The sequence below is a fragment of the Dipodomys merriami genome, unplaced genomic scaffold (genome assembly GCF_024711535.1).
Source record: "Dipodomys merriami isolate MVZ:Mamm:240054 unplaced genomic scaffold, mDipMer1.0.p SCAF_4, whole genome shotgun sequence".
Taxonomy (NCBI): Eukaryota; Metazoa; Chordata; class Mammalia; order Rodentia; family Heteromyidae; genus Dipodomys; species Dipodomys merriami.
Window position 1 is genome coordinate 70,002,366 of NW_027205603.1, and position 10,181 is coordinate 70,012,546.

Here is a 10,181-nt window from a genome sequence, read left to right on the forward strand (position 1 = left end):
TTAAGGGTTTGTTTTCCTAACATCAATTATCTGACCTTTTCCGCTTGACTCATACCTATACTAGATATTGCAAATAAGGGAAACCATGGGACCTATGTTTCTTTGGGCCTGGCTTACTTCACTTAATATAATTTTTTCCAAACCTTTCCATTTCCTAACAAATGGGGAAATGTCATTCTTTCTGATGGAGGCATAGAATTCCATTGTGTATATATACCACATTTTCTTGATCCATTCATCTACTGAGGGGCTTCTGGGTTGGTTCCATATCTTAGCTATGGTAAATAATGCTGCAATAAACATAGTTGTGCTGGTAGCTTTAGTGTGGTCTTGTTTGTAAACATTAGGGTAAATGCCCAAAAGTGGGATTGCTGGGTCATAGGGGAGTTCTATGTGAAGTCTTTTGAGGAACCTCCATACTGCTTTCCAAAGTGGTTGAACAAGTTTACATTCCCACCAACAATGAAGTAAGGTTCCTTTCTGTCCACATCCCCTCCAGCATCTGTTGTTGTTAGAGTTCTTGATTTTTGCTGTTCTAACTGGAGTGAGGTGATATCTCAATGTTGTTTTGATTTGCATTTCTTTTATGGCTAGGGATGTTGAACATTTCTTCATGTGTCTATTGGCCATCCTTCTTTCTTCTTCAGAGAACCTTCTCTTTAAGTCTTTTGCCCACTTATTTATTGGGCAGTTGTTTCTTTGAGGATTTGTTGTTGGGTGGTTTAATTTTTTGAGTTCCAAGTATATTTTAGATATGAGACCCTTGTCCGTTGTATGGCTAGTAAAGATCTTCTCCCAATCGGTGGGCTTTCTATTGATCTTGCTAGCTATGTCATTTGCCCTGCAGAAGCTCTGCAACCTTATGCAATCCCATTTGTCCAGCCTTTCTTTGATTTGTTGTGTTTCCGGGTCTCTATTCAGAAAATTTCGGCCTGAGCCAAGGAGACCTAGTGAGTACATTTCTTATCAAGCATTGTAGCCTCTTCCTTTGTTTACCCTTCCCATCTCTTCCCATCTTCCCTCTCCCCACCAAAACCTCCCCCGCCCAAAGTTGTAAAGTTCGTTTTCAACATGACAACTTGTACTTCTCATTGTTGCAACAGGTCCACCTGTATCCTTATTTAAACGACTTGTTTTTCCCCTTCCCCTCCACAAATTATACTGACATCAAATACAGTGAAAGCAGGGGTTATACTGTGGGGGAGGGACATCCAAAGCAACAAAGAAATAATCTTATAATTGCGTTAGAAACAAATGCATGAAAGAAAAAATATTTAAAATACATATCTTAGGGTTCAATTTCCTAACATCACCTTATCTGACCTTTTCTGCTTGACTCATACATATACTAGATATTGCAAATAAGGGAAATCATGGGACCTATGTTTCTTTGGGCTTGGCTTACTTCACTTAATATAATTTTTTCCAAGTCTTTCTATTTCCTAACAAATGGGGCAATGTCATTCTTTCTGATGGAGGCATAGAATTCCATTGTGTATTGATACCACATTTTCTTGATCCATTCATCTACTGAGGGGCATGTGGGTTGGTTCCAGATCTTAGCTATGGTAAATAATGCTGCAATAAACATAGTTGTACTGGTAGCTTTAGTGTGGTCTTGTTTGTAAACATTTGGGTAAATGCCCAAAAGTGGGATTGCTGGGTCATAGGGGAGCTCTATGTGGAGTCTTTTGAGGAACCTCCATTCTACTTTCCAAAGTGGTTGAACAAGTTTACACTCCCACCAACAATGAAGTAAGGTTCCCTTCTGTCCACAGAAGAAAGACAGCCTCTTCAGTAAATGGTGCTGGCAAAATTGGTTAACTACTTGTAGAAAATTAAAGCTAGATCCTTATATACCACCCTGCACCAGAATCAACTCCAAATAGATAAAAGACCTCGAAGTCAAAGCAGACACTCTGAAAACATTACAGGATGGAATAGGAGAAACCCTAGGTCTCCTTGGCGCAGGCCGAAATTTTCTTAATAGAGACCCGGAAACACAACAAATCAAAGAAAGGTTGGACAAATGGGATTGCATGAAGTTGCAGAGCTTCTGCATGGCAAGGACATAGCTAGCAAGATCAATAGAAAGCCCACGGATTGGGAGAAGATCGTTGCTAGCCATACAATGGACAAGGGTCTCATATCTAAAATATACTTGGAACTCAAAAAATTAAATCCCTCAACAACAAATTCTCAAAGAAACAACTGCCCAATAAATAAGTGGGCTAATGACTTAAAGAGAAACTTCTCTGAAGAAGAAAGAAGGATGGCCAATAGACACATGAAGAAATGCTCAACCTCCCTAGCCATAAAAGAAATGCAAATCAAAACAACATTGAGATACCACCTCACCCCAGTTAGAATGGCAAAAATCAAGACCTCTAATAACAACAGATGCTGGAGGGGATGAATAACTTTTTAAAACCAAATATATCAGTTTTGTTTAGTTGTTTAAAAATACTGAGCATTTGCCTCAAACTTATAAGGACTACCTGATTAATATGTGTATCTCTATTTTAGTTATTATTTGACTTCTATATTGAATATAGCAATTGCATTGTGATTAAGAGTGTATTTCTGCATCATTACTGTCTATCCATCCTCACGCTATTTAAATTACTGTGATTTTGAAATCAAACTGATGTGAATCCCTAATTTTTTTTTCATTTGTATGTTACTTTAGCTGTTCCAGATCCTTTTACTCCCTAGAAGTTTAGAATTTTTTTTAATTTGGCAAATCTTAGCCAGCTTTTTTATTCGAATTGCATTAACTCTATATACTAATTTATATACAAATCTTTTCTTGAAAAGTGTCAGGGTGATTGGGCTTGAACTCTAGGTCTGAGTGCTGTCCCTCAGCTTTTCAGCTCAAGACTAGTGCTCTACCACTTGAGCTACAGCACCACTTCTGGTTTTCTGGTGGTTTACTGGAGATAAGAGTTTCATGGACCTGCCTAGGCTTGCTTTGAACTGTGATCCTCAGATCTCAGTCTCCTGAGGAGCTAGGATTACAGGTGTGAACCACCAGTGCTTGGCAAGGAAAATTTTAATAAAGGACAATATTGTTGATACTTTTGCAAGAAGTAGAGGGAAAAATGGATATTTGGAATTTTAATGACAAAAGGCAGCATATCCTGTAAGCAAAACATGTGTGAATATACAGACAATATGTGACCCAATGTTCTAAACTAGAGGCAAATAGAATTCATTGGTTTATTTCAGATTCTTATTGAGTACACATGTCACTGCTGGCCTGGCTTTTTTGCTTGGCACTTAGGCAAACCTTAATAAATCCTGGTGAATGAAGAAATGAGGGACACACTCCGAACAGAGCTTGTGGTGTTATGAGAACAAGACACATATACAAACAAGTGATTAAAAAGCAAAGTGGAAAGACCTGTGGGAAAATGTGGGAGGAAGCTATTATGTCTCTAGCATTATCCAATTGCATTAAAATGTAGCATTAAAGCAGTTTTGTGTCAATGTAACTTATTGTCTTAAGATCTCAGATGCTGATTGGCATGGGTGAAGGCTAGTACGTTCTTCTTCAAATCATTCTTTCCTAACTATTTTAAGAAAAAAATAAATTAAGTTGTCACAGCTATCCAAATTGAAATTTAGGAATATTGAACATTATTTACAACACATTTACCTAAAAATCACATTACTTTCCTCCAAAAGTTCTAGAAGAATACATTATTCTGTTTTCCTGTTTAAGTAATCAAATATAAGTTAAGAAAAGAGCACTGGGCTGTCTTGTTTTGTTTTGTTTTGTCTATGATCCAGTTCATCTAAATACTCTGTATTCTTTGATTTTATATGAAAACATATTTTCATAGTCATTCACTCAACTGTCAACAAGTATTTATTTATCTTTACTATGTGCCACCAAAAAACATGCAATCTACAGTTCTTTCTACAAGGTAAAATAAAGATGGTTTCTGAGCAGGGTATTGGTGGGTCACATGTAATCCTAGATACTCAAGAAGCTGAGATCTGAAAGTTGCAGTTCAAAGCCAGCCAGGGCAAGAAAGACAATGAGACTCGAATCTCCAATTAACCACCAGAAAACCGAAGTAAAGCTATGGTCAAAGTGATAGGACACTAACCTTGAGCAAATGGAGCTCAAGGACAGCACCCAGGCCCTGAGTTCAAGACCCATGACCAACAGCAACAAAAAAGTTTCTGGTAAGTTTACCATATATGAACATTATATGAAATAATTTTGAGGATTTATTGCATGAGTAAGAATGCTAAGCCAAGATGAACATATCTTGGAAATAAAGTGAAATTGAATGTAGTAAGTTCTCTTTTCTAATTAAAGGATGATCTTTACAAAATTACTTTTTTAAAAAAATTGGCAATATCAGGGTTTTGACTCAGGACCTCATGTTGCACTAGCACTTGATCTGTGTCCATACCCTTAGCCATTTTTGCAATATTTTGCTTTTCAACCCACTTGCACATTGGCCCAAGCTGCTTTTTGAACTGCAATCCTCCTATATCAGCTTCCTGAGTAAAAAAAAAAAAAAACTATGTTCTTAATAATGTTATGCTAAAATATCATGAGCTACCATAAATGTCAAAATGGGACATAGGTTTGGTTGGTTGTTTATTCAGGGAAGGAACAGCTTGAAGGTGTAAGTGTACAGAGTACACTATTATGGAACACAAAATACAACACATGTATAATCTTTGGAGGTTTACATGGAATTTGATAAATTTCAAATAGTAAAACACAACTTAATAAAATATTTTGATAGTAATAAATCTCAGAAGAGATAAAATAGGAGGAAATGTACCCAATGTAATATAGTAGGGGGAGAAGGAAACTAAAGTATAAAAAATAAAAACATAAAATAAAAATAAGTATGTAAACTAGAAATATGAATATTGAATATATGTAAAGAAGTTCTTAGCAGGCACTGGTGGCTCTTATTCTATCTAGGAGGCTGAGCTCTGAGAATCATGGTTTGAAGCCAGCCTGGGCAGATTAATCCATGAGACTCTTATCTCGAACCCAGAATTCAGCACAAGGAGGAGGGGGGGGGGAGGAGTGAAGAGGGAGGAGGGAGGAGGGAGGAGGAGGAGGAAGAAATCTATGTGGGTCACTTTCTTTTTTTTAATTAAGTTTTTTATTGTGAAAATAGTGTACAAAGGGGTTACAGTTACATGCGCACGGTAATGAGTACATTTCTTATCCAGCATTGTTGCCTCCTTCTTTTGTTTTTCCTCCACCATCCCTTCCTTCCTACCTCCTCAGCTACATTCCTCGCCCCCCTCCACACAAACACCCCCCCCAAATAGTAAAGTTCGTTTTTCCACATGGTGTCTTGTGTATTTCATGGTTGCAATGGATCCATCTGTATCCCTTTAAATTTATTTTTTCCCTTCCCCTCCCCTAATTTTTTTCATATATATATATATATATACATATATATATATATATATATATATATATAGTGTGTGTGTGTGTGTGTGTGTGTGTGTGAGTGTGTGTGTGAGAATACCATACAGAGAGGTTACAATTACATGGGCAAGATAATGAATACATTTCTTATCAAACATTGTTGCCTCCTCCTTTGTTTCTCCCTCCCATCCCTTCCCATCTCCCCCCCACACCTGCCCCCACCTGCCCCCGCCCCCGCAAGGTTGTAAACTTTTTCGTTTTTGACATAACATCTGTATATCTCATTGTTGCAATGTGCAATGGGTCCACCTCTATCCCTATTTAAATGATTTGTTTTTTCCCTTCCCCTCCACAAATTATACCATCATCAAATAAGCGAAAGCAGAGGTTATACCGTGGGTTAAGGACATACAAAGCAACAAAAAAAATCATGTTATAAATATGTTAGAAACAATCGCATGAAAGCAAAAACATTTGAATACTTATCGTGGGGTTCATTTCACCTAACATCAACTTATCTGACCATTTCTGCTTGTCTCAGACATATATTAGTTATTGCAAATAAGGGAAACCATAGGACATATGTTTCTTTGGGCCTGGCTTACTTCGATTAATATAATTTTTTCCAAGTCTTTCCATTTCCTAACAAATGGGGCAATGTAGACACATGAAGAAATGCTGAACCTCTCTAGCCATAAAAGAAATGCAAATCAAAACAACATTGAGATACCACCTCACCCCAGTTAGAATGGCTATAATCAAGAACTCTAATAACAACAGATGCTGGAGGGGATGTGGACAGAAGGGAACCTTACTGCATTGTTGGTGGGAGTGTAAACTGGTTCAATCACTTTGGAAAGTAGTATGGAGGTTACTCAAAAGACTCCACATAGGGCTCCCCTATGACCCAGCATTTACCCGAATGATCACAAACAAGATCATACTATAGCTACCAGCACAGCTATGATTATTGCAGTATTATAGCTAAGATATGGAACCAACCCAGATGCCCCTCAGTAGATGAATGGATCAAGAAAATGTGGTATATATACACAATGGAATTCTATGCCCCTCCCAAATTATACCAGCATCAAATACAGTGAAAACAGGGGCTATACCATGGGGGGGGGGGGGAGACATACAAAGCATCAAAAAAATCACATGATATCTTATAAATACGTTAGAAACAATAGCCATAGGTCCCATGGTTTCTCTTATTTGCAATAATTAGTATATTTCTGGGACAAGCAGAAAAGTTCAGATAAGATGATTTTAAGTGTAATGTACCCCAAGATAGGGACACAAGTGTTCTTTCCTTCCTTGCTATGTGGTTTACTTTCTAAGAGGTCATAATGAATGAGATAAACAAAACTCATTAGAAAGGTATGACATGTTTTCACTCAATATGAACATATATATGGACTTACTGAAATAATAGAAACAATAGTAATAACAATAATAGTAATATGGTTACCAAAAGAGGACTGTGAGAAAAATATATTTTAATATATGTATGAATATATATTATAAATAAATATATAATACATATATATATGAAAATAGCAAAATGAAACTCACTAAAAATTGCTTGCCAACGGATGAAGTTAGGGACCATAAGAAAAAGTAATAGTAATAGAGGGAGTGAAATTGGCCAAAGCATATTATGTGCACTTATAGAACCATTAAATAATAAATTAAAATTCATTTATGGAATTAGATAAATGCACTTTGGAGGCTGGGTGCTGGTGGCTTACACCTGTAGTCCTAGCTACTCAGAAGGCTTAGATCTGAGGATTGTTGTTCAAAGCCAGCCCAGGCAGGAAAGTCTGTGAGACTCTTAATTCCAGTAAACCACCAGAAAACCAGAAGTGATGCTGTGGCTCAAGTGGTAGAGTGCTCACCTTGAGCTAAAGAGCTCAGAGACAGCACCCAGGCCTAGTGTTCAAGCCCCACAACCAGCAAATGATAATAATAATAATAATAGTAATAATAATAATAATAATATATGATAATTTAATTTATTCTAAAACTTAGATAAACATCCATATGTCTGTGCTATTCTTCTACTCTTACAATAAATAAAAAATATAATAAAGCTTAAGGATGTTCTTTCTAACAGCAAAAGTAGAATCAGACTATGGGAAGAGGGAGAGAAGAGGAGATGGAGATGTGTATTACATATATGTGTGAAAATGTTATAATAAAATTTATTATTTTTTTACAACTGATACTGCTAATGAAAAAAAAGATTTTTTAATTTAAAAATAGCTAATGCAATTAAATTTTGTAAGTGGAAAGATATATCATATTCATGGATACTCCATTTTCTCATTACAAAGCTATCAATTTTCTCAAATTAAATCTATACACTTAAAATGCAATTTATATTAAAATCCAAGAAAATTATGAGAAGAAATTTATAAAATATATGGAGTAAATGTCAGAAATATCTGTTCAAAAATGTTCAAAAAATAACTATTCAATGAAAATAATGTCAATTATTTTTAATTATTTTTAATTATTTTTAATGTCAATTACTTTGACATTTTAATTCAATTTTTAAAATATATTTTTATTATCTTTATATAGTTGTACAAAGGGGTTACCATTCAACAAATCTGTTTAAGTAAAATTTCCATGTTATTTCAAGCTTTGTGATCTCACAAGAATCATCTTGCTAATTTCAAACTCTCACCTGTAATATTAATTTTTATATTATTTCAATTTTATATTTCCATGACCCTATATCATAAATGTGTATAAAAATCACATGAGAATTGTGAGTGTGTCCCATCAGTGGTCTCTGCAATGCTTTTGAAAATTCTACCAGAACACAAAAATAACACAAAACTGTTGAATAAACAGCAAAGAATTTCATGACAGAAATAATCTATAAATATATTCAGCATGTATTACATTTAAGAGCTCATTCAATGCACATTATAAACATTCAGCATAGTTTTATGTGACATTCATTCTCATGTAACAGTCTATCTTGAGTTAAGGTTGTTATCTTTCTCCCCCTCCCAATTTTTGAGAGAAAGCAAGAGAAAGAGGGAAGGAGGGGAGAAGAGAGGAGATAGGAATGGAGGAAGAGAGGGAAGGAGGTAGAAAAGGAGAGGAGAGGAGAGGAGAGAGAGAGAGAGAGAGAGAGAGAAAGAGAGAGAGAGAGAGAGAGAGAGAGAGAGAGAGAGAGAGAGAGAGAGAGAGAGAGAGAGAGAGAGAGAGAGAGAGAGAGAGAGAGAGAGAGAGAGGGAATATATTATACTTTGTATAATTGAGATCCAAGCTGGTTTGGATCTCAAAATCATCCTTTACAACCTTCTGAAATGGTGGAACTACAGATGTGCCACTAAGTCTAGTTTGTTATCTCACATCTTGTTCTATTTCTCTGAAAACATATATGCAACTAAAAATCAGCTTCTGAAGACAGTCACAATTACACTGTGAATACAATTTTTATACAGTTTTATTTTTGAAACATTTAGTATTTAAATTTTGGCATAATTTAGTTTTTTTTTCATTTTTTTGAAATTCACAATGCAAAACTACTAGATCAGGTAAAGGAAAACTAGCAAATCAAATGGAGCTGAACTTGCAAATTTTAATACCAGTTCCCATGTGAATATTAGACTTTAAAGCTATTAGGCACAGGGGCTGGGAAGGTGGCCCAGTGATTGCCTTGCATGCATGAGGGTTCAATTCCTCAGCACCACATAATCAGAAAAAGCTGGACATGGCGCAATGGCTCAAGTGGTAGAGCGCTAGCCTTGAGCTGAAGAGCTCAGGACTGCACCCAGGCCCAGAGTTCAGGCCCCATGACATATTAAAAAAAAAAAAGCTATTACTCGAGAGCACCACCAATTATCTTTTAAATTTTGACAATAGCATATACAGTTTTACAATTTTAATAATGTTGTAAGGAAACAATACTAAATTTACATTAAAAATTCAGAAAAATGAAAGCAATATGACTGTTTAAATTATGTAGTTATTACTATAGGTTTTATATAGACAATAAAATTATAATGCAAATACATTTTAATTTGTAATTAGTACAATGCAGTATTCCTTAGTATTTTTGTGGTCACTTATTTATATATAAGTTTTAAAGTGTAACATAACTTACTATTGCCATGTGCTTTGAATTAGAGAAGCTGTGTGTTGTTCTGTTTTTATAAAAAGATTTTAGAAAATATTTCCATCAAGTTCTCAGATATAATCTGATTATTTGTTGGTAGCTTTCCCACTTTATTCTATGGCTATGAAAATACATGATAGTAGTTTTTCATATTCTTCATAATTTTTTTTATCTTGGAGGAAAAGGGAAGTTCTAGACTGAATAATTTATTTCAGAGTATCTTATATTGTTAATGAAGGATAAATCAATTGTTCAGGTGTGACAAGCAACTAAAATGATTTGACTTTCTCTAAGCTGTTAAACTTGAATAACATCATTTCTTTTAATGTGTCACAAGAGCATCAGAGATTTTCTACTCATTCCCAAAATAGCAGAAAAAATTTTAAATCAACATTACCATAATACTTGTCTTATACCCTCAGGCACAAGAAAATGCAACTCAATGTACTTTTCTCAAGCTTTGTCCTACTTTCACAAATAGCTAGACAGTTTTGGTTTTGAAATTTTCATGTTTTCCTGTTTTTATTTTTTGCAGTCATAAACAGTTGTAAATTATAATATAAAAATTCAAGCAATAAGGGCCGTTTTGAAAAAAACAATATTTTTTATGTGATACTAATATTA